This window comes from Copadichromis virginalis, linkage group LG15 (genome assembly GCF_057382275.1).
Source record: "Copadichromis virginalis isolate Kocher_CV1m ecotype Utaka linkage group LG15, C_Virginalis_male_GT1.1, whole genome shotgun sequence".
NCBI classification, from domain to species: domain Eukaryota; kingdom Metazoa; phylum Chordata; class Actinopteri; order Cichliformes; family Cichlidae; genus Copadichromis; species Copadichromis virginalis.
In genome coordinates, this window is record NC_140632.1 from 25,524,913 (window position 1) to 25,547,360 (window position 22,448).

Below are 22,448 nucleotides of genomic sequence, written 5' to 3' on the forward strand. Positions count from 1 at the left end.
GGCCTCTGACAGTGGACTCATCTCTGTGTTTGTCCTGCTAGACCTCAGTGCAGCGTTCGATACTGTTTGAACTTCTGCAGTCAGGCAGAAGGTTCCATTGTCACGACTAATAGCAGGGACTCAAGTGCAGAGCAGGTTGACGTCTCCAAACACAGTTTATTTACAACACCAGTCCAAGTCCAGGGCCCTGTTTCAGGAAGCCGGTTTAGTGCAAACTCTGAGTAAGTATACCCTGGGTTAACGAAAACTCTGGGTTTTCGGTTTCACAAAGCGAGTTTAGATTAATTCTGAGTGAGTCATAGACCCACAAGATTTATCAAAGAGGGATGCCACAAAATTGCAGGTATCAGGATGACCAAAACTTAATTCATGATGTGGTGATACTTGAACTACTACTTAAATTTTACATTTATTCTCACGGTTCCCAGGCGTGATTGGCTGTATAGATGGCACTCACATTCCAATCATTGCTCCTTCAGTAAATGAAGGAGACTATGTGAACAGGAAGTCTTTCCACAGCATTAATGTACAGGTACATAGTTCCCTGTAGCATTTCAAACTAACAGATTATTTCATTATAGTAATGGATGCTAATTTGTGTTCTCTGCACTGTGAAGATCATATGTGATGCTGCCAACATTATCACAAATGTGGAAGCCAAGTGGCCAGGCTCTGTGAGTGGTGGTGGTGGAGGACCCCCACCTGTTTTTCGGGCCTCCGCTTTTTTTCTAGTGGCTATAATGGGTCACATTTGATCATACAGAGTAAGCAAATATGTACTTGTAATGTGCTCAGATAATTTCAATAAGTGCTTACAGAGGGGAAATTAATGTAGCCTCTAACTGCAATTGATTTACATAGGACAAACAGACCAAGCACTATGGCTCATAATACAATTACACCTTACCTGTTTGGACTATATTTTTATATTTCATTTTTACTTGCTGCCAGGAACGTTTGGGGCCTGTTGGGTTGCACCTGCGCTCACATCACATCACAAAATAAAATGTATGAAATAAAAAATAAAATAAAATATAATGAAATATAATAAGATAATGTGTTAAATGGGTGGAAATCCCTAGATCAATGTTTAAATGAACACTCACGCATTGACTCTGTCGGCTATATTTTGCCATGCATGCTCCCTTTCTTTTGCAGCTGAGGCTGTGTTATTTTTTTTCCGCAAAATTTGCATGTTATCGGCATATGCTGCCATCAGAATTTTGGCCTCAAGCGCTGTAAAATACATTGACCGCGCCTTCTTTCCCTCCATCTCCATGGTGACTCGCTTAATCTGTGCTCCACTAATCAGGGCTTTATGTATCCTCGTGCGCGCGCTTAACTTGGGGTTAAAGCAACTCCGCGTTGACTGAACTAATTGTTATCAGCCTTTCTGAAACCAAATATTCCGAGTTGGACAGTTCGGGGTTACTCAACCCTGAGTATCGTTTTTCACTCTGAGTTTTCTAAACCGGCTTCCTGAAATAGGGCCCAGGGCCCTGTTTCAGGAAGCCCCGAACTGCCCAACTCGGAATATTTGGTTTCAGAAAGGTAGAACAGCAATGTTGTTTATTTCTTTACTACAGGAAAATAATGAAGAAACATTGACAGCTGTTACAGAGGAGGAAGCAACAGAGACACTTTATGAGGTTTACATCTTTTAATACTTTGTGTACAGGAAACACAGGTGACCAATAAAGCCAGTTGAACAAAAAATCTGTTTATTCTTCTTTCAACATGTTGAGGTGATGGGTCAAAAGAAATGATTGTGACATATGGTGTCTCTGACTGCTCTTCCATCTTGTATGTCCGTGGGAGGGTCAGGATGTTCATGGTTTGGATCACTGCTGTTTGGTTCAGAAGGACAGTGTTCTCCTCTAATTGTGGCAATGTTGTGAAGAATCACACATGCCACAATAATGTCACATGCCCTTTCTGGGGTGACCCTGAGTCTTTGCAGGCACTGGAACCGGGCCTTAAGCATTCTGATAGTCATTTCAACTCTGGCTCTTGTCCTGCAATTAGCCAGATTATATCGCTGCTGTGGGCCCGGTTCAGGGTCAGAGTAAGGGGTAAGCAAATAGGGTAAACATGGATACCCCCTATCACCAAGCAAGTAGCCAGTGAACTCTCCTAAGACAGAAGGATACACTTCAGTTCAAATGTCCCTGAAGCAATTGGTCTTTATATATTTTAAAGTATTTTCAACTCACCATGTCCAAATTTTGTGCTCAGTGTACATTCACGGAATATTTGTGAGTCATGGACAGAGCCTGGCCACTTGGCTTCCACATTTGTGATAATGTTGGCAGCATCACATATGATCTTCACAGTGCAGAGAACACAAATTAGCATCCATTACTATGATGAAATAATTTGTTAGTTTGAAATGCTACAGGGAACTATGTACCTGTACATTAATGCTGTGGAAAGACTTCCTGTTCACATAGTCTCCTTCATTTACTGAAGGAGCAATGATTGGAATGTGAGTACCATCTATACAGCCAATCACGCCTGGGAACCCTGAAAATAAATGTAAAATTTAAGTAGTAGTTCAAGTATCACCACATCATAAATTAAGTTTTGGTCATCCTGATACCTGCAATTTTGTGGCATCCCTCTTTGATGAATCTTGTGGGTCTATGACCGGGGAACACCACAGACGAGTACAGGAGACGTTTCAGTGCAACTGTAACATTCCTGACTGCCCGACAGACGGTAGCCTTGGAAACGTGCTCAGCTTCACCAATATTATACAGAAAGCTCCCGTTTGCAAAAAACCGAAGTGCAATACAAATAATATGTACAGAACTGAGAGCATGTCCACGATGTGTCACATGCGTAATATATGGCCTGAGGATGTTATCCAAATAAATTATAGATTGTGCTGAGAAACTGTAACGTTCACACAGACAATCATCAGGAAATGATAAAATGTCCAAACGCGCTCTGATCACTCTCTCCCGGCGGAGAGCTCTGCGGAGAATTTGGGCTTCACGATCTACTGGCTCTTCAAGGAAGGGGCACGCCATGTCTGACACTTCCTACTGTCAGGTTTCCGACAAAGGGGCGGAGACAGTCAGGGTTAGTTGTAGTAAACCTGCTAGGGGGCAGGTTAGCTTCACGGCGTGTGTCGTCATAGTGACTCACTCAGGCTTCAGCTGAACTCGCTTTGTGAAACCGAAAACCCAGAGTTTTCGTTAACTCAGGGTATACTTACTCAGTTTTTCCACTAAACCGGCTTCCTGAAACAGGGCCCAGGGCTCCAAAGGTCCAAGGGGAAACTCTCTCACACTCGCTCTCGTCTTCAAGCCCAAACTCACACACGATCGCACTGCAGGAAGGTCACAGGTCCGGGGAGGAAAACTATTACACAGGGGAAAAAAAGAAGTTACTCGCAAGTCACAAAACACTTAAGCACAAATTCATGGAAGCTGAGAGGACCACTAATGAGAAGATCTGTGTCCCAACCTCAAATAGTGGACAGGTAATGACAGCTAATCGTGTACAGGTGTGTGGGCCAAGGGCGGGAGCCCGCAGTGAGCTCCGCCCAGGCAGAGAGAAGAGAGAGAGAGAATACAAACACATGTAGCCTTGTGGGGCCGGCTGGGCAGGCACGGAAACCATGACATCCACACTAGCAGGTCAAAAACAGAGACTAAAGAGGAGCTTCAATCCTCATGCTGTCCGAGTCCTAAATCAGAGCATCACCATAAGTGACTGAAACAGGACCTTATATCATGTTCTTCTCACATTCCAGAACTTTCCCAGTCTTATTTCATATCATATCTGATTTATTATTACATCACACATTGCTACACTGATCATGCTGCTTCACTACTGTTTATATTACTGTGGTCACTCTGGTCACTCTGTTTGTCTCTTGGATTGCTCTGTCAATACATTGCTGTGCTATGTGGCACGAAGCCCTTTATCATTCCATTCACACAATGTACATTTTTAGATTTTTAATTTGAATTTACTTATTGTTTATTGTCTATAATGTCTTGCACTTTAATGACTACACATATGACAAATAAAAAACTCTTGAATCTTGTCGAGCATAATATCCTATTAGAATGATTAGAGCATGCTGTAGGTATTACAGGTACTGCGCTGCAGTGGTTTGTATCATATCTATCTATAGACTCCAATTTGTTAAAGTAAATGGAGAGTCCTTGTCACACACTAAGGTTAATTATGGAGTTCCACAGGGTTCAGTGCTAGGACCAATTCTGTTAGATCCAGCAATGACAAAAGTCATTTTTGATGAAAGACAAGATGATTTATAATAAAGAGGATGACACTGGATTAAGTTTACATTACGTAAGTTAAAGCTTACATCTTTCAATTTAGTATTTTGTTTTCTTTACATGCAAAGTAATTTTTTTTATTTTTATGTAATTAATCATAAATCTTTCCCTTTTTTGGCTTATGGTGTTGGAAAACTATAAATTACAACCAAAGAGAAATCAATAACAACATTATTTAATAGAAAAAGGAAACTAATTACCAGACTAGAAAAAGAAGTTTAAATACAGAAGACAAGTGACAGACAGACGCTTCGAGTAATGCCACAAAGCCGAAAATATGACAGGATATATAGAAATATACTGTATATAAGTAAATATTACAGTAATATATACAGTAAGTATATACAGTATATATTACAGTAAGTGAGTATTCTGTAGTTGACCAGCTGATGGCAGCAATGAGCCACCAGGCTGCTTCAGGGAACTCCATTAAACAGCACTGTGTGTGTGTTCGTTTGTGTGTTTGTATTACATGTTGTGGGGACATAAATCTGTTTTCAAGTGGACATTATGGCCCTCTGTGGGTACAGTGTGGACCTGCTTTCCTTGCGAAGACATAAAGTACTCACAAGTCCTTAGAAAATTCTGGTAAGAGAGGTTTTCTTTAATCGTCACACATCCATTTCTGCACTCATTGTGTCTGACATAAAAGATGAGAGTAACTGTCCCCATTTACCTTACACACACACACACACACACACACACACACACACACACACACACACACACACACACAGCCGTATTGGGGGCACTTTGGCCAGATAAGACTGGGATCATACTGAGCCACAGCTGCCCTTAAATTTGTCTCTATTACGAAAGACTAACATAAGACAGAGGTACGAGCCATTTTCACAACTATCGCTGTTTTCTCCTTAAAGTCAGCTGACCAGCAGGGCTACAAATGCATTAATAAGAAATATGTCAGGCGGCCTGAATCATTCTTTGAAGCTTCCCTGCTAAATCTGTCCTTTCAGTATCCAACACCTTGACCACAACCTTCCTTTGTTTTTAAATCAATAATTTATTACAGTTGATACCTAAATGCACTGAACTGTTTCCTGTTTCTCTACACCACACAGTGCATCACTGCAGACCATCTCTTGGGCACACAGTGGCTGCTGACTGATAAACCTTTGAAGCATTGTCTGATTTTTACTTTTTGCTGTCAGAATTCAACGTTTTTACTAATTGTGGCCTATTTCAAGGTGCACAGATGGAGAAAGCCCATCTGAACTACAGCGAGAGATTCTCCAAAAAAGGAAGACCCAAGACATGAAATGGTCCCAATTTTTACTTTGAAGAGAAAATGAGTTTTATTTCCTGCGTAAACCATGTCTGGCACCGAGCATGCAGGTATTAACCCATCAGCGACTCTCTGACAGGCTTTTAGCTCTGATCTTGTCTCAAAGTAAAAGGCCCTCTGAACCCTCTGTGATTTTATTTCCAAATAAATAAATGATGCTTCAGCAGCAGTTAAAGGATGTCCGACACTCTAAAATAAAGCTCTCCTGACTGACTGCGTGTTTTTCCTCCATCAATGTTTCACTTAATTCCATTTTTCACTTAATTTGAATGTCTACATCATTTTTTCCCTTCATTTTCTCATTTAACAGACATCCTCACATTGGAGTCTCATTGTAAGTGATTTAATAAGTGAGAAAATAACAAATAATGGATCTATAATTGAAGGCACCATTTAGTTACCCAACCTCAGATACTACAGACCAAACAGAGCAAACTTTCACATTCAGGTTTTTAAAGATTCATTTTATATAACATTTTAAATACTATAACACTTGAAATAGCAAAGTGACCACCTCACTAGCTCAGTACTTCACAGAATCACATTGCTCAGTATCCTGCCAACCCTGGAAACTTAGAATTATGATGAAGGGTTTGCAATTCTGAATAGATGGTTTTTTTTTTCTTTTTTTTTTCTTTTTGCCTGTCCCATTTGGCTCTTTTGCCATCAGAATTGTTGTCTAAAGGCAAAGAAAGTTGCCAAACGGATTTACTTTACCAAATTGACCATCCAAGCCTTGCCGTAATGGTCCATTTGATTCACCTTTTATTGTTTATTTTATTTTCACTCACTGAATACGGGACAGACTTGACTGGGGGAAAGAAGGGGAGAAAGAAAGAGGGAAAGAGATGGGTTTTAAGACACAATTTAAAAGTGCAGTGATGGCTGTGTGAAGGCAGGCAGGACATGGTGGACCCAAGAGCTGGACTCACGGAGGCAAAGTGAACTCAAAACACACTGCTTTATTGCGGGTTTGCAGACAGAACAGAAAACTAGCTAAACTGGGAAAGCAAAAACTAACAGACAAGTTGGCAAACGGAACAGTACGAGGGATAAAATGACATGGAACTAAGGGAGACTGACATAAAAACACAGAAGGCTAACGAGAGAACACAGGGAACACAGCTGATACTAATAATAATACTACAGGGAAACGAGCAAACACAACATAACACACACAGACGAGAGACTGTCAAAGTAAAACAGGAAGCACACAACAGACACAGAGATCCAGACTAGACACTGAACTTTACAGACAGACTCATGAGCAGACACTATGACATCATGGATAGACAGAGGTAGGCAGCCTGGGATCGAACCACTGACCTTCTGACAAATGTGTTTGTGTGTGGAATGTGAATGACTCAGTTTGCACATAGAACAGAGGTTGTTTGATTATTAAATACATGCTGTGAAGCAGAATGTAAAATACCACCAGACATCTTGTAGATGATTAAGATGCAGACACAGAAGACAGACAGAACTGAAAATCAAAAAAGTGGATTTTAGGAAAGTAAAATGGCAAACTGATAAACAGCAGAGTGGAGTAGTGGTTAGCACTGTGGCCTCCCAGCAGTGGCGGTCCTAGCCTGTTTGGCGCCCTGGGCGAACACTCCCTCTGCCCCCCCCCCTCCACAGACAAAACATATTAAGGATTGTACATTAACATAAAGCTGTTGTATACACACACACACACACACACACACACACACACACACACACACACGAAGAGTGAGAGAGTATGCATAGTATGCAAAAAGCTACCAAACAGCCATCATAATTCATCATACAATGAGAACAGGACAAATTAACAATGACTAATTAATATTCAAATCTGTAACATAATGTATTGTTTGGAGTTTAGTCTGTTACTGTTACTATTTTTACCATTTCTTCTTGGAGCAACTGTAACGCACATAATTTCCTTAGGGATTAATAAAGTATTCTGATTGTTTCAGGATGACCTGCCATTATCCAATGACACATCTGCTTACCTGTATCTTTTGCTTGTTTCTCCTCTTCTTTTCTAAACTGAGGACCTGATGGCTTTGAACTTTTCTTGTCCATCTTCCATTGGTTTTAAGTTTGCACTCCAGTATGAACACCCATCCCTCAACCCAAGGATCACCACAACATGATCTAACACACCTAGGTTCACAGATTCACTTTGTCTAGGGTTTATTTCTGAGATTTCACACAACCCAGGATTCATATCATGAATACATAATGGGCTTGGATTTACAACATTATAAATGAAATGTGCTCTATTTGGAAGCAGCTGCCCCCCCCCCCTCCCCTTTCAACAGGTTGTGTGTGAGACTTTAAATCATCAAACTGTAAATTTTAAATTGTTATTGATCCCTTTATTCCTAGTCCTAAAGTGTATATTTATTTTCTTACTCTTTTCTCTCTCTCTCTCTCTCTCTCTCTCTCTCTCACACACACACACACACACACACGTAACTGGAGCCTCGTCGTCTCGTCTCTGTACTGTACTGTATGTAGCGGAGATGACAATAAAGTTTAGCAGGCACACCGAGGGCTCTCGCGCTCACTTTTCGTGTATAGAATTTCGAAAAAACATCGGTGCAAATTATAAGTCTGTATTATAATGTCTGGTGTTTTCGTGTTTGTTGGTTTGTTTTTATTTTGTTTTATTTTGCGAGTTGGTTATTAGATGCTGCTCCAGCCGGTCAGAGAATCCCCTGCCGCCCCGCCCTCTCCTCTCTGCGCATCTCACAAACGAATGGCGCCCTTACTCCCAGGAAATGGGCGATAGAAAACCGATTGGTGCCTATGCCATTCCCAAAATGCGCTGGCTGACGTCGGGGCAGCATGAGTACGAGCATTCTTTTTTTTTTTTTGCCGATGCCCGTGATGCCGCCCCCCACCACGATGCTGCCCGGGCAACCGCCCGTATCTAAAACTGCTACTGCCTCCCAGCAAGATGGTCCAAAATTCAATTCCATCATGAGACCGGGGTCTTTCTCCATCGCATATTCTCCCTGTTTTTGCATGGGTACTCTGGCTTCCTCACCAACTGTGGCCCTAAATTGGATAAGCAGAAGAGAATAGACAACAAATTGATACATTACATGAGTACATTAAATACACCATCATTTTCTTTACTTTCAGGCATTAAAAAGCCTGTTATCCGGTCATTAGCCATGTCTGGGACCAGTCAGGAGAACCACCAAGATAATCCCTCCACAGTTAGCCATTAATATACTGCTGCATGGGCTGGGCTATAGTTACATCGTAAGGGTTTAAAAACTGAGCTTTAAAGTGATTAGCGGTAATAAAAACAGAGAAGCCGACAGTGATCACTGACTGTTTCTTGGGGCTTGTTGAGATTAAATAGAACAAGATACAAAGCACTAAAACGTGTTAAAAACACAACAGCCTTATTAAATGCAGACTACTTTGGGCCCGGAAGCAGGATTCATCACATCATCACTTAAAGACCGGATAGAATGTCCAAGGATGCAGTTCAATCATAAAATAAAGCTCAGTTTTGCTCCAACTGCTGCCGCTCAAGGCTCAGTTCTCTGTCACACAGAGGAATCTTAACATGCTTTGGTGTACTGGCAGGAAAGAATTTGCATCTCTTTATCTGTTTGATTGCCTTGCTTCATCTTCCAGCTAAAGTCTCATTATTAATCACACTTTGGGTGTAAATCATGCTGCATGGTGGCACTGACTGAATGACACATTCTGGTCAAACAAGCTGATGTGAATTAGAAACCACTTGAACGAATCAATACAGACCAGCTTCTCAAAAGATGGTCTGTATACGAACAGTTGGGGCGAGAGTTCAGATTCTCCTCTGTTGCATTTATTTAAGCCACAAACGTTTTTTTAGTAGGTGACAAGATTACATTTCTTTTTCATTATGGATCTATCATCTTTCAATATATTCACAATGACATTTCGCCATAACGCTTAAATTACTCCATTGCAGATGACACCACCATCATAGGACTGATTGAGTACAACAATGATTCAGCGTGCAGAGAGGAGGATCAGCATCTAAAGCGATGGCGTGACAACTACCTCTATTTAAAAACCGTATTTATTATAACAGCAACCAACATTCCTACCTCTTACTCAATGTGCACTACCACCGATCACATTGCACCTTATATTGCATGCTGAGGTGGCAACCCCTAACCATACTTTATTTAAAGTTATTTGAGTAAGTGTTTGGAAAACTCTCAAACTAATTTTCTTGCACTATGTTCATTCACTCACCTGCTGCTGTAACATGAATGAAATGGCTAAATTGCCACCCCAGTATGCAGTCTGTTGAGTCTTGCTAATGACCTGCTAATTTCTCAGGTGTGTTGCAGAAGGGAGACATGCAAAAGTTTCAGGACACCGGCCCTCGAGGACTTGAGTTTGACACCTCTGGCCTAGCGTTATCAATGGGGACTTGATGTTGATGGTTTTCTTGGATTGGTCAGCACAAATTTTGTGTAGATGTGACATTTGGTGCCACCTAGACTTCTCAGATCCAGAACTCATGAACCGATCTTCTGAAATTCTTTGGAAGACAACTGTTACCAAATGACTTTATATTACCTCACAGCAGAGAGGCCTGAGTCTGAGCCAGCGTGAGCCCCGTCTCCATGCTTCTTTCTGGCATTAAAGACATGCACGGAAGAACTTACTTATAGCACATGTTATCCTTGGGCACTAGACAATCTCCCCGCTGTCAGGTGAGGGCTGTGTGCAGGCAGGAGTGGTGGTAAGGAGGACCCAAAGTGCAGACTCACAGAGATGGAAGGTAAACTCAAACATAGATTTATTGTAAAACAAAAACTAAACTGAAACCTACACAGCCAAATGGGCTGACAGGCAGAACATACAGCATAGTAGACAGTAGATCACAACACAGAGAAACACCGGGCTTAAATACACAGAGGGAGCAATCAGGGAATGGGTAATAGGAGGGAAACACAGCTGGGGCAAATCAGGCCTAACGAGACAAGGGGAAGCGAAACCAGATACATAAACATCAGACATGGACCTTCAAAATAAAACAGGAAACATAACACAGACTGAACTAAAGACACAGGCTGTATCCCAATTCAGGGTCTGCAGCCTTAAAGTACGCATTTCAAGGCCGATTACGTCACGGCGGTGCGCCGAAGGCTGTCCCAATTCAAAGGCTGCTCGAAATTCGGCTCTGAAATGCGTCCTTCATTTCCCTGAATTTTAAGGCTGTGGCAGTGTAGACTTCGTGGCCCAACATATCCCAGAATGCATAGCGCGGCGGTGGGTGTGGATAGTTTTGCCGAAAAAAAAAACGGCGGATGAGGGGCGGCCGAAGAGTAAACTTTAAGTAAGTACTGAATATTATGTCACTTATTTATGTGCAAATGTTTAATAACGAAGAACATTAAAACATTACTGTTGGCCACATGTCGGCAAAGTTATGTGACATTAGTGACGTTTGTACTAAATTGGTTTTAAAGCCTTTACTTTAAAATATACGCTGTTCAATAGCTGACCTTAATCTTACAGAGAATGATCAAAGCTCATGTAGAAACAAACAAACAAGTGAACAAAAGATTTTCTCTTTCATTTCTGTCAAACAAAGCTGTATGAAACGTTTCCAGCTGTTAGTATCATGGTTGCTAGGCAACCTGGGCAGCGCAACGGAGGCTAGACCGTCCCATTTCACAAGCCTCGCACTTCCGGCCTTAGCGGTCTTTGAGTACGCGGCCCTTGAGGATCGTTGAGGCTGCAGACCCTAAATTGGGATACAGCCACAGACTCACACGCAGGCACTGCAACAGAGGGAACAGAGACGTGGGACCAGGACAGACACAGATACTGACTCGACACGGGGATAGCAACTAAGGATGCACAGAGACATAAACCATAAAAGAGAACTCTAACAAAGAAACCCAAGATTAGAAATGATAAATAGTATAATAAATTTAAAACCCTGGGTCCACGACCCAGGCATCCTAACACCCGCTCCCAAAACTCAGGATCTGAGAAATACAGAGATTGAACTACATAACTTTTCTCTCTTATTTCTTCCTGTTGGTTCCACCTTTAACTGTAGTCTGTTCTGAATCCAAGGATCTTGAATTCTCTCGCTTCGTCACAGCCACTTACAGATATGCCTGTTCTCAACCTGCTGGCATGTCTTTGGCAAGGTGTCCTTTGGAAGGTATTGGTGAGATGGAGCCACCCACGTCATACTCTTTCAGTATCCTTGGTCAGTGTTGTGGTGTATTTTAAGCCAAACATTGATCTTTCCCAAAACCTAACCATTACTTTTTGTGCCCAAACCTAACCAGCAACTAAACCTCTCCAACATCATACCTCAGAGTTTGTCAGTCTGTAAAATACTGCCAGTGTGTAAAGGCACTAAAGATAAAAGAAGTTGTACCTAACAATGAGGTACGTACAACATCTGACAAATCTGCATCCGCTGACAGTCTTGGATGGAAAATATGGTAGTAGTGGAAAACCTTTTTGGCATTACATTTGATCAGACTGGGTATGTTTTATTCTTCAGAATGCAGAGTTGGTGATGTAAAATTGTGATTTAGGCCAACATGCACTACCTTTTGTTTTAAATGAGCCAGGCTGGAAATGAAAAAAAAAAAGCGAAAGAAAGGGAGAAAAAGAAGCACAAAATGTACAAATGGGCTACAGGTACTCTCTCCTGGACAATAAGCCTGTGACTATATGTGCCGTCAACTCTTATTTGAAAATCTTTCCTGTGAGAGAAAGAAAAAAGTGCAGCAGAAAGTACTATAATTGACAACTCCCTCCATAACTGCTTCACCTAAAACACAAAATAGTAATATTAAAAAAAAATGGTCAAAGGCCTCTTTCTGTATGTCAGTGTAAGAAAACACAAAGTAATGATTTTCATCTAAATGAGTTTCCTCTTGCAGGCAGAAGACTGATCTTTAAAGCCCTGCATACAGTGCAAATTACAGAGCCCCGTCTGCCACAGGGAGGGAAGGTTTGACAAACTGCACATATGGCAATAATGGTGCGCACTATTTAAAGTGATCATGAAGTAACGTCAATCATATCTTGAAGCCACACACATTGCCAACCAGTCCCTGATGAATCTCTGATTATTTCTTCAAGCAACTATGAAAGAATAGGGGGTTGGGAAGCAGTAACAAAAGGCACTCATTGGCTTTCATTATATAAAGTGAGTTTGTTTAAAACCCATTTTAAACTGACATCACTGAAAGTCAGAAATGTTTCTCAATCTCAAGTTAAATGAAGGTAAAACAAAAATGTAATGGAAGTTATATGACTCAGAAGAACACATGAAACAACGAGGAGAAAAACTGGAATGGGAGAGTAGGAAAGGAACAGGAAATAATGAAACCAAAAGAAGGACATGAGGGAAATGATGAGCAATAAAACAAAGGTAAAATTGAATGATGGGTCTGAGGGCATACATAGTCTTCAATAGGCCAAGGCAGAGCCATCTCATCAGCAGTAATACCACTGACCCATTCAGAGGTTTGATTAAGGAGCCATTTGCAGAAGCAATCAAAGAAATGCAACATTGTGGATGTTCCCTCATAACTCTACTGACTTCACTTCAGTAATGGATTATTTCCAACGCTGCTCATTTATTTGTGCTTCTGGAAATGACTTTTGAAAATATCATTTAGAATAAAGCTGTGATGTCAGCACTGACCCCAGAACAGAGTGTCCTAGTCTTCATGTTGTCCGTGTTTAAAAAGAAGAGAATCAACCACAAACTCAATCTTATGTGTTTTTATGTGATTTGTTGTGTTGTGTAGAATAAAGATTGATTGATTCATCCAATGAATCCACTTCAATGCCAAGTACAGTGCACTCACATGCTCATTTTGGTTTGTATCTTCAAAGAAAAAATTTCCCCGTCTCACAGGTTTATGTTCGGCTCTAAATTTGAACATCTTTGCCAAAGGCAAAAGTCAACATTTAAATCCAGGATTTTCACAGACTGCAGCCAACAGAACCAAGAACGCAGCAGTGTTTGCTGAAAGGTTTGTTTTCCAGCCTTAATTCTTTATCCAGGTCTATGAGAGAAAATAGAAACAGTCAGCTGTGATCACTAGTTGGGATTAGAAGAGCAACACGCACCTTGTTTATTCTCCCTTTTATGTTATGTCTCGGTGTCTTGATGTTCTAATGTTTTAAATAGGTTTCAGCATAGGCTTCACATTTTTTCAATTTAATTTAAGAGAAAAACCAGAATATCAAAATAATTACAGGACAGCAGGGTTAGTGTGACAGAAGAGGATGCTTAGAACAGGCTGAGATGGAGGAAAAAGAAGAATAAGAGATTAATTTGTATTTTTGTCAAGTGGCTACAGTTTACACTGTGAGATTTTTGGTGTTGCCACTGCAGATTTGCACTTTATGAAATATGGAAAACACTGGTGTTCAAAGAAGTGCATGCTGTCTGAAAAACAGCAACAGTAAACTCAAAACTGGGAGACAGAATTCAACATTTTTAAACATTAGGTAATTAACACTTCTGGCTTTATAAATTTGTATTTTATTATCCTGACATGTGTCTGCAACCCTGTGCTCCAGGTCAGCTGCCACATTCAAAGCAAATTTGGTGCACAAAGAGTGCAACAAAACAGCAATCAGTCCGCAGTTTATGTGTAAACTGTTTAATTACCTGATAAAATCCACAAAAATGGCAAATATATTGCTGTATACATACACAAAATTTACATGGATGCCACACATTCAGAGTCCAGTCCAGTCACAATCTCAGATTTGAAGATGAAACAACTCCACAATTGTGTAAGAAAAGCAACAGGTGCTTGGCAACCTTGCTATAGACATGTAAGCAGAATACAATGAGTTGCCAACTACTGCAAAGATCCTACTACAAAGTGTGGGGATGAACAGAAAAGTATTTGACCAGCATAATATAATCTGCAGTATAATCATTGTTTTAACAATGTAACAGATAGCTTTAAGATGGCCTTAAGATGTTTATGATGATGTTAACTTTGTATTTCAGGTGCAGTTATAATTATTTTATACATATTGCATATCTGTGCTTATTTGAGTTGATGTTCAGGTTCATTAATGGTTTTGAGCTTCATCTAGTGAGAGTGTCTAGGTGATACATGCTGAGGGAAAACTAGAACATAGAAGGAATTGCAATACATGCTTACAAAACACTTATATCCGGTCATTTTATATTAAGGTTTTAGTAGAGGTTCTTGGTTAAAACATTTATTTAGTAGGAGACATACACATAGTCTCAGTGAGCGTCTGGTCTAGTGAAAGGTCAGAAGTGCAACAGGTGAATTGAGAAAGAGCATTTGAGGACGAGACATAGACAGTAGGAGGTGAAGAGGTGACACAAAGAGCATGTGAGGTCAACACATACACACATATTAGTTAGACTTATTTAGAGGAGAGATTAGTTATGTCTCGACAAGAAAGAGGAACAATTCACTTTAAGACAAAGAACGGAAAGTACCAGCCATGAAAATAGAAGATGATTTTCTAGGTGAAAAGTCATTCTGGTGTTGATCTGATCTATGTATAAAATGTATTGGTGACGCATGAAGGGGCGTCAGTAAACAAACCCTGATGTTATAAAATAATTGTTTGTGCTTTAGTAAGTCGAAGATCAATTGCTGTTTCCAGTGATCTTCCCACGTGAATTAAAATCTTCGTTTGACTTCACCCGGCCGGACCAGTGTGGTTATTTTTCGATCACCTCTTGTACCCTTTCTCAATTTTTGAATCTTAACAAAAGGCATCAGTGAAGACTGACTCATATTGATTGTTATGTTGGTAATTTGTCTGGATTGAAAAACTGTGATTATTTGCAAGTCTTGTATCCCGTCTCCTCTCACAACGGATGGGAAACAACTTTCTTAATTGTGAAAAGCATAAAATCCAGCTAACCAAGAAAGGATTTGTCGCATTACAAATTATGCCCAGAACTGTGAGGAAAAAAAAGTAATCTTTCAGTATGAATATTATCACTATTTAGATCATCCATGTGATCTGAGCAAAACATTAGACACACGCAGTGCATGTCCATCTATCGAGCTATCTAGTTTAAACATGATGCAGTCAGTTAAACAGAAAGGGGTGTATGACAAAAATATGGCCTTAATTAGAGGCAGAGCAGAATGGGGGGATAAAGTGAAAGTGAAGTGCTTCTTTTCCCTGCTCCCTTGCGGACCTGAGGCTTTTAATTTTCCTCTTAACACCTGCTTCACAGCTTTAATTCAGATTGTAGATCTGGGGCATTGGTTATGTCATGAAGGGAATTAATTTTCTCATTCTTCTTCCCCACATCAGAGGCCTTCTCTCTAGACTCTTTCAGCATGACTTTATTTTCTCCACTAAGCTGAACTGTTAAACAAATTAGGAGCTGTTGTCCCTTGACAGCAGCTCCTGCCTGTGGCTGGTGAACTGCAGTAAACCAACCTGTGCTTTGTCCATGCTCTCACAGTAACACCTTACCTGTTGACTGGGATAGATTTAGTTCAATCATTTACTGATTATCCACATAAAGGTTGCTATGATCACTAAATTAGCTTGTGTTTTTCTTTTGCAACAGGAGAAGATAATGAGGAGCCTGACAGATTTGTGAATGATGAAGAAGGACGATTTTGATACGCCAACTAAACAGCTTACCTGCTAAACAAAGACAATGACAAAAGACAGGTGGACAAAGAGTGGCCAACACGGAGATGCAACTATTCACAATCACAATCACACCAACAGCTAATTTAGAATTTGCCAATTAACCTAACCCCATGTATATATATATTTGGTATTGCTAATATATCAAATCAAATCAAATCACTTTTTATTGTCACATCACATGTGCAGGCACACTGGCACAGCACATGCGAGTGAAATTCTTGTGTGCGAGCCCCACAAGCAACAGAGATGTGCAAACACAACAACACAAACGAGCAAAATACAAGAATGGCCAACCTGAAACTAATAAATATATGTACAAATGTGTGTGTGTGTGTGTGTGTGTGTGTGTGTGTGTGTGTGTGTGTGTGTGTGTGTGTGTGTGGGTATATACACATTTTTACAAATTAAATAGTAAAAAAAATAAAAAAATAAAAAAATAAAATATATAAAATATACAGAGTTGAATATGTGCAAAACAAGTGGCATTTATATACAGTATGGAGTGCATAATGTTGAAGTTCCAGTAGTGGAGGTGAGGTGTCTATGACGTGTTCAGCAGTCTGATGGCCTGATGGAAGAAGCTGTCTCTCAGTCTGCTGGTACGGGACCGGATGCTGCAGAACCTCCTTCCTGATGGAAGTAGTCTGAACAGTTTATGGCTGGGGTGACTGGAGTCCTTGATGATCCTCCCCGCTTTCCTCAGGCAGCGCTTCCTGTAGATGTCTTGGAGGGAGGGAAGCTCACCTCCAATTATCCATTCAGAGCACCGCACTACTCGCTGGAGAGCTTTGCAGTTGTAGGCGGTGCTGTTGCCATACCAGGTGGTGATGCATCCAGTGAGGATGCTCTCAATGGCACAGTGATAGAAGGTCCTGAGGATGCGGGGGCTCATGCCGAATCTTTTCAGTCTCCTGAGAAAGAAGAGGCGCTGCTGCGCCTTCTTCACTGTTTTGTTTGTGTGTACTGACCACGTAAGATCCTCAGCCAGATGTACTCCAAGGAACCGGAAGCTGCTCACTCTCTCCACAGCAGCGCCGTTGATGGTGATGGGGGTGTGTACTTCTCTGCACCTCCGGAAGTCCACTATCAACTCCTTTGTCTTTGCGACGTTGAGGGTGAGATGGTTGTCTTGACACCAGTGGGTCAGGGCGCTGACCTCCTCCCTGTAAGCCGTCTCATCACCGTTGGTGATAAGACCCACCACTGTAGTGTCGTCCGCAAACTTCACAATGATGTTGGAGCTGTTAGTGGCTGTGCAGTCGTAGGTGTAGAGTGAGTACAGGAGAGGGCTCAGTACACACCCCTGTGGAGCACCAGTGTTCAGTGTGATGGGGGATGAGGTGATGCTGCCCAGTCTGACCACCTGGCGTCTGTCAGACAGGAAGCTAAGGATCCAGCTGCAGAGGGAGCTGCTCAGTCCTAGATCCTGCAGTTTCCTGTCCAGCTTCGAGGGAACGATGGTATTGAATGCTGAGCTGTAATCTACAAACAGCATTCTCACATACGTGTCTCTCTTCTCCAGGTGTGACAGGGCAGTGTGTAGTGTCAGGGCTATGGCATCATCAGTGGACCTGTTGTGGCGGTATGCAAACTGTAGAGGGTCCAGTGAGTCGGGTACTGCAGAGCAGATGAAGTCCCTGACCAGCTTCTCGAAGCATTTGCTTACGATGGGGGTCAGGGCTACAGGTCGCCAGTCGTTCAATGAGGAGATGGTGGAGGATTTGGGTACAGGGACGATGGTGGCCATTTTGAAGCAGGCTGGGACTACAGACAGAGAGAGGGAAAGGTTGAAGATGTGCGTGAACACTCCAGCCAGCTGAGCCGCGCATGACTTGAGGACGCGGCCGGGAATCCCGTCCGGACCAGTAGCTTTGCGCGCGTTCACCTTCCTGAAGCACTTCCGCACATCCTCCTCAGACACAGTGTGCGCACTGTGTCTGAGGACAATATAGCAATATATATTGCTAATATATTGCTATATTATTGCTAATATATATTGTAATATATCTATATCATGGCTAAAGCACTTCTGGATGGATGCAAACTGCATTTCGTTGCCCTGTACCTGTGCATGTGCAATGACAATAAAGTTGAATTCTATTCTATTCTATTCTATTCTATTCTATGTCTTTGAACTGTGGGAGAACATGTGAACCCCACACAGAAAGACAAATGTAGTTCTCTTAAGGTTAAACCAGATTCCAAGAATATGAGAAGCAAACACAGAAAGCACTGTTAACAGAAAACAAAAAACAAACACAAACCACTTTGTTTTATTGCCTTGTGCCTAAACTGTTCACTGACAGACTCTGACACTGAAAAAGACAAAGATTGCTCTTTACTTAAGTCGAGGAGTAAAGCATGGATGATATGTGAGCCATTATGTTGTCTTGCAGAAAACTAAGGTGATTAAACTAAAAGCAAACAGCTATTGTACAAGATACAAGTGATTTCAAGTTATTAAAAGGCCGGCGCAACTACAAATAAATCAGAACTAACTGATCAGAATCTGATTTCAAGCATCATTCCAAATACTGCAGGGTAGTAAAAAGAGTATTATCATAACAAGGTGTGGCAAATTTGCTCTGATAGCTGATTGTAAAAAAAATATCTGCTAATAAAAATGTATCACCTAAATGTACCGATGCCATTCAACGAATATGTCCAGTCAGCATTAAGTTTATTTGGGTTGTTGTTGTTTTTTTAGCTCTTTTAAAATGATTAATTTAGTTGTTTGTAAGAAGGCATCGATGAGTCCACTATTCTCTCACATTGATGAAAACACTCACCAGGTAATTGAGGCGTATAGAAGGCCACCAGTGAGTAGACACCGCAGTGTTGCATCCTTTGCAACAGATTGGAGGTTTATAGAAAGGTACGAGCACTTGCTGTTAATTCCATTGTGCACAGTCTTTTAGATTAGGCAAAAACAAAAAAAGTGTCCAGACCGACAGGCGGACAGCTTCTTAATTAAACACAATCACATCCAATCATTCAGGTCTGTCTTGTAATCCAGACAAACATCAGCCCCAAAGGCACATTTCTTCCAGCCACCAACTTCATTGTGACGTCCAATCTGAAATGAAAGTTTTCCCATCAGTCAAACAGCTTTGTTCTATTTGGTGTCAGAGTCCAGGGCTTACATATTAGTGGAGAATACTGAAACTCCAGACAAAATGCTTTTCTTCGGTGATCTGGACGGATGATGATTTAGGCCGAACCAGAAATGGTGGGAGCTTTGCTAGGGGGGGGGGTGGATGAATGAAAGATAGAACAGCAACAGCTGGTTGATGGTGACTCGGGAAAAGGGAAAGGGTGTAGGATTGGGTTGGACTCCCTTTAAGTAGGAGAAGACCTCTCTACAAAGATCAACAATGCGACATGCATTTAAAACATATAAATATACATAATATACATATAAAAACATGGCATGAAAACGGAGAATTTGAGTTTTTAGCACATCAATTAGCTTAGAGGCTGGAGAAATGTGGCTGAGGAGGGTACTGTGTGGTAATGGGATGATGAAATACCCAAAATGTAAAGAGGGAGAGAGACATGCTCATTGCTTGATGTGCACCACTGTGATGAAACTCATACTGTCATTAATTGTGCATAGCAATAGTTCGGACAAGCCACAAAGTCAGGCTCTGCCAACAGTCCCAGTGAGCTGATCTGAGTGCCAGCCCACATCAGATTTTGGCTGAGCATGTGATTTATGATGCACCTACACCCAGCTCTTCTATTTCATGTCAGTTATTCATCATTAATAGAGCAGCATGGTGGTTAACACTGTTGCCTCACAGCAAGAAGGTCCTGAATTTACATCCATCCCCTGGCCAGGGCCTTTCTGTGGGGAGTTTGTACGTTCTCCCTGTATCTGTGTGGGCTCTTTCTGGGTACTCCGGCTTCCCCCAAAGTCCAAAGACATTCGGTTAGTGGGGGTCGGTTAATTGGTAATTCTAAATAGGTGTGAATATGACTGTGAATGAATAGCTATCTCTCGTTTAGCCCTGTGGCCTGTCCAGGAAGAACAAGATTAAAAGGACAAGGAGTAGTGCTGCTTGAGTTTATCCGAACAACCCTCAACCACTTTTCCACCAAATGGGGAAATATATTCACAGTTTGAATGTTGCCCCCCTATTTTTTTCAGATAATATTTGAATAAATAATGGATCTGTATAAAGTCCCATCCTATACAAAGATTTAATCCTGATGAGAATATTTTAACAAGGACTTAGAATTATGCCATTTTATAAGAATTTCCAAGATAAATTCTTGTAATGATGAAAGTTAATTATAGAGCATTTTAACTGTTCTGGGGCATTTCCAAGGTGAAAAACTTTCAGGAGTATGAAAGAGGACCATAAAAGATGTTTAAGAGTTCAAGGAGAGGAAAAAAATGTCAAAACAACAGAGTTGCTTCTAGAATCAATCAGAAACATGATTTTTAGAGTTTGAACAATCTGGTTTATTTTATTTTTTATTGTAAGCCAGATGATTTATTTATTTAAATATTATTCAGATTCACTAAGAGATGTTCATCACATGAAATGGTACTCATACTGATTATCCTCATGCCTTAATAGAGACTAAATACCATGATTAGGTCCATCACTGGAAATTTCAGTTTAATGGAAATTACTGCTATTTTTGATTTACTCATTTCAGTCACACATTTTTTAAATGTTTTTTTAAAGAATGTGTCATAACAACACCCAAAATGAGACTCAGTCCTTTCCTAGTTTAGCACAATCTAATTTCCCAAATCATTTATAAGCTGGGAGTCCTTGTTAGAAATTTTTAGGCAAAGTTAGGAGCTCTCTTAATATCCATGGATATGTCCTCTCCAGTGTTTTGTTTGCATCAAAAAAAAAAAAGAAAAGCCAACCCAAATTCAAAGCAACAGCAGAGCTGGTTTCATTTCCACCTGTTAACAACATTCTCACTCTGGCCTGTGAAAGTTATGGCACATCACTTCTGTCTCATGGTCTTGAAAAGAAATGAGGATCTTTCCAAACACATGACACAGTCTTGACTTCCTGGACTTACCAGGTGAGCCTGTTAGCAGCTTCTGGCCTAATGACCTGCTGCATCCACAGTGCACACAGGAGCGTTATCGCATGTCCTTCCTCCCAGCAGCTCTTAGACTTTAAAACAATAAAAAAAAAAAAACCTACTCAGTTGCACATTTCTTTGACTCTGAGTATGCTATTTTTAATAACTGTACAGCACTTTTTTATGTTGTAAATTTGCCCTGTACAGTCACTTATTTCTTGCTTTTTTTTCAACCTTTTCCCAATGAGGGACAATAAAGAATATTTCTATTCTATTCTATTCTATTCTGAGTCCATGTCTTCTTTGAAAGTTTTGAGCTTCTGTCAAAATACTGTGCCAACCTTTCCTGCTTATTTAACTTTTCTTTTTCTAACTACATAAAATCTCTCTCTCGCTTCTCAGAGTTTTTGTTTTCTGTCTGAGTCTTCATAGCTGCATGTAAACTAGTTGAGGTTATAGCAGCAGACCAGCTGACACAGTTCAGGATGTCTTCAAGGTCTGCTGCATGAATAAAAGATGGAGAGAGGTAAACGCAGGCCTATTTAAATTGGAACTTGGAAACGGCTGACAAGAGAGCAAGTGCATAAACCTTGAGAAGTCATATGGCTGAAAACATCCCTCCCCCACAGCACCAAGGGTGCTGACAGCAGTTTTTGTGCCAATATTTAATAAAAGGTTAAATGGATGGACTTTCTGAGTCTCATAAACCTATGAGACAAAATAACAGTTTATTTATTTTTCCATTGAAAACAGGAGATGGAGCTGAAACTAGTTCACAGCCAGCCGTTCAAATCCCCGAAAGCATTGAGCTTACTCTGACTTTTCCATTGTGGTGTTGGAATTTTAGGTCTCCTTTTTGGAGCCAAGTCAGTTTCCATTTAGCAAGATTTAAATGAGCACTGAGGTTGTTTGTAGGCTGATTTTATTTGCATCTGTTAAATCATTACCTTTCCCCAGTATTAGTTCAATTCAGTTTTATTTATACAGTGCCAAACACAACATCAGTCAGCTCAAGGCTCTTTATATTGTAAGGTAGACACTACAATAATACATACAGAGAAAAACCCAACAATCATATGACCCCTTAAGAGCAAGCACCTTGG

General features: G+C 40.8%; 1 long non-coding RNA gene and 1 pseudogene across 2 annotated transcripts in view; both read right to left on the reverse strand.

Annotated features, from left to right (window-relative positions):
* The window catches only part of LOC146692549 (uncharacterized), a 232,329-nt pseudogene that overhangs the window by 171,707 nt on the left and 38,174 nt on the right, over nt 1–22,448 (reverse strand). The window lies entirely within an intron of this gene.
* On the reverse strand, nt 1,700–2,836 carry LOC146692557 (uncharacterized). The gene is made up of 3 exons (XR_014915017.1): nt 2,411–2,836; nt 2,214–2,325; nt 1,700–2,133 (listed from the first exon to the last, which is right to left on the reverse strand). It is a non-coding gene; the product is annotated as an uncharacterized LOC146692557 (long non-coding RNA).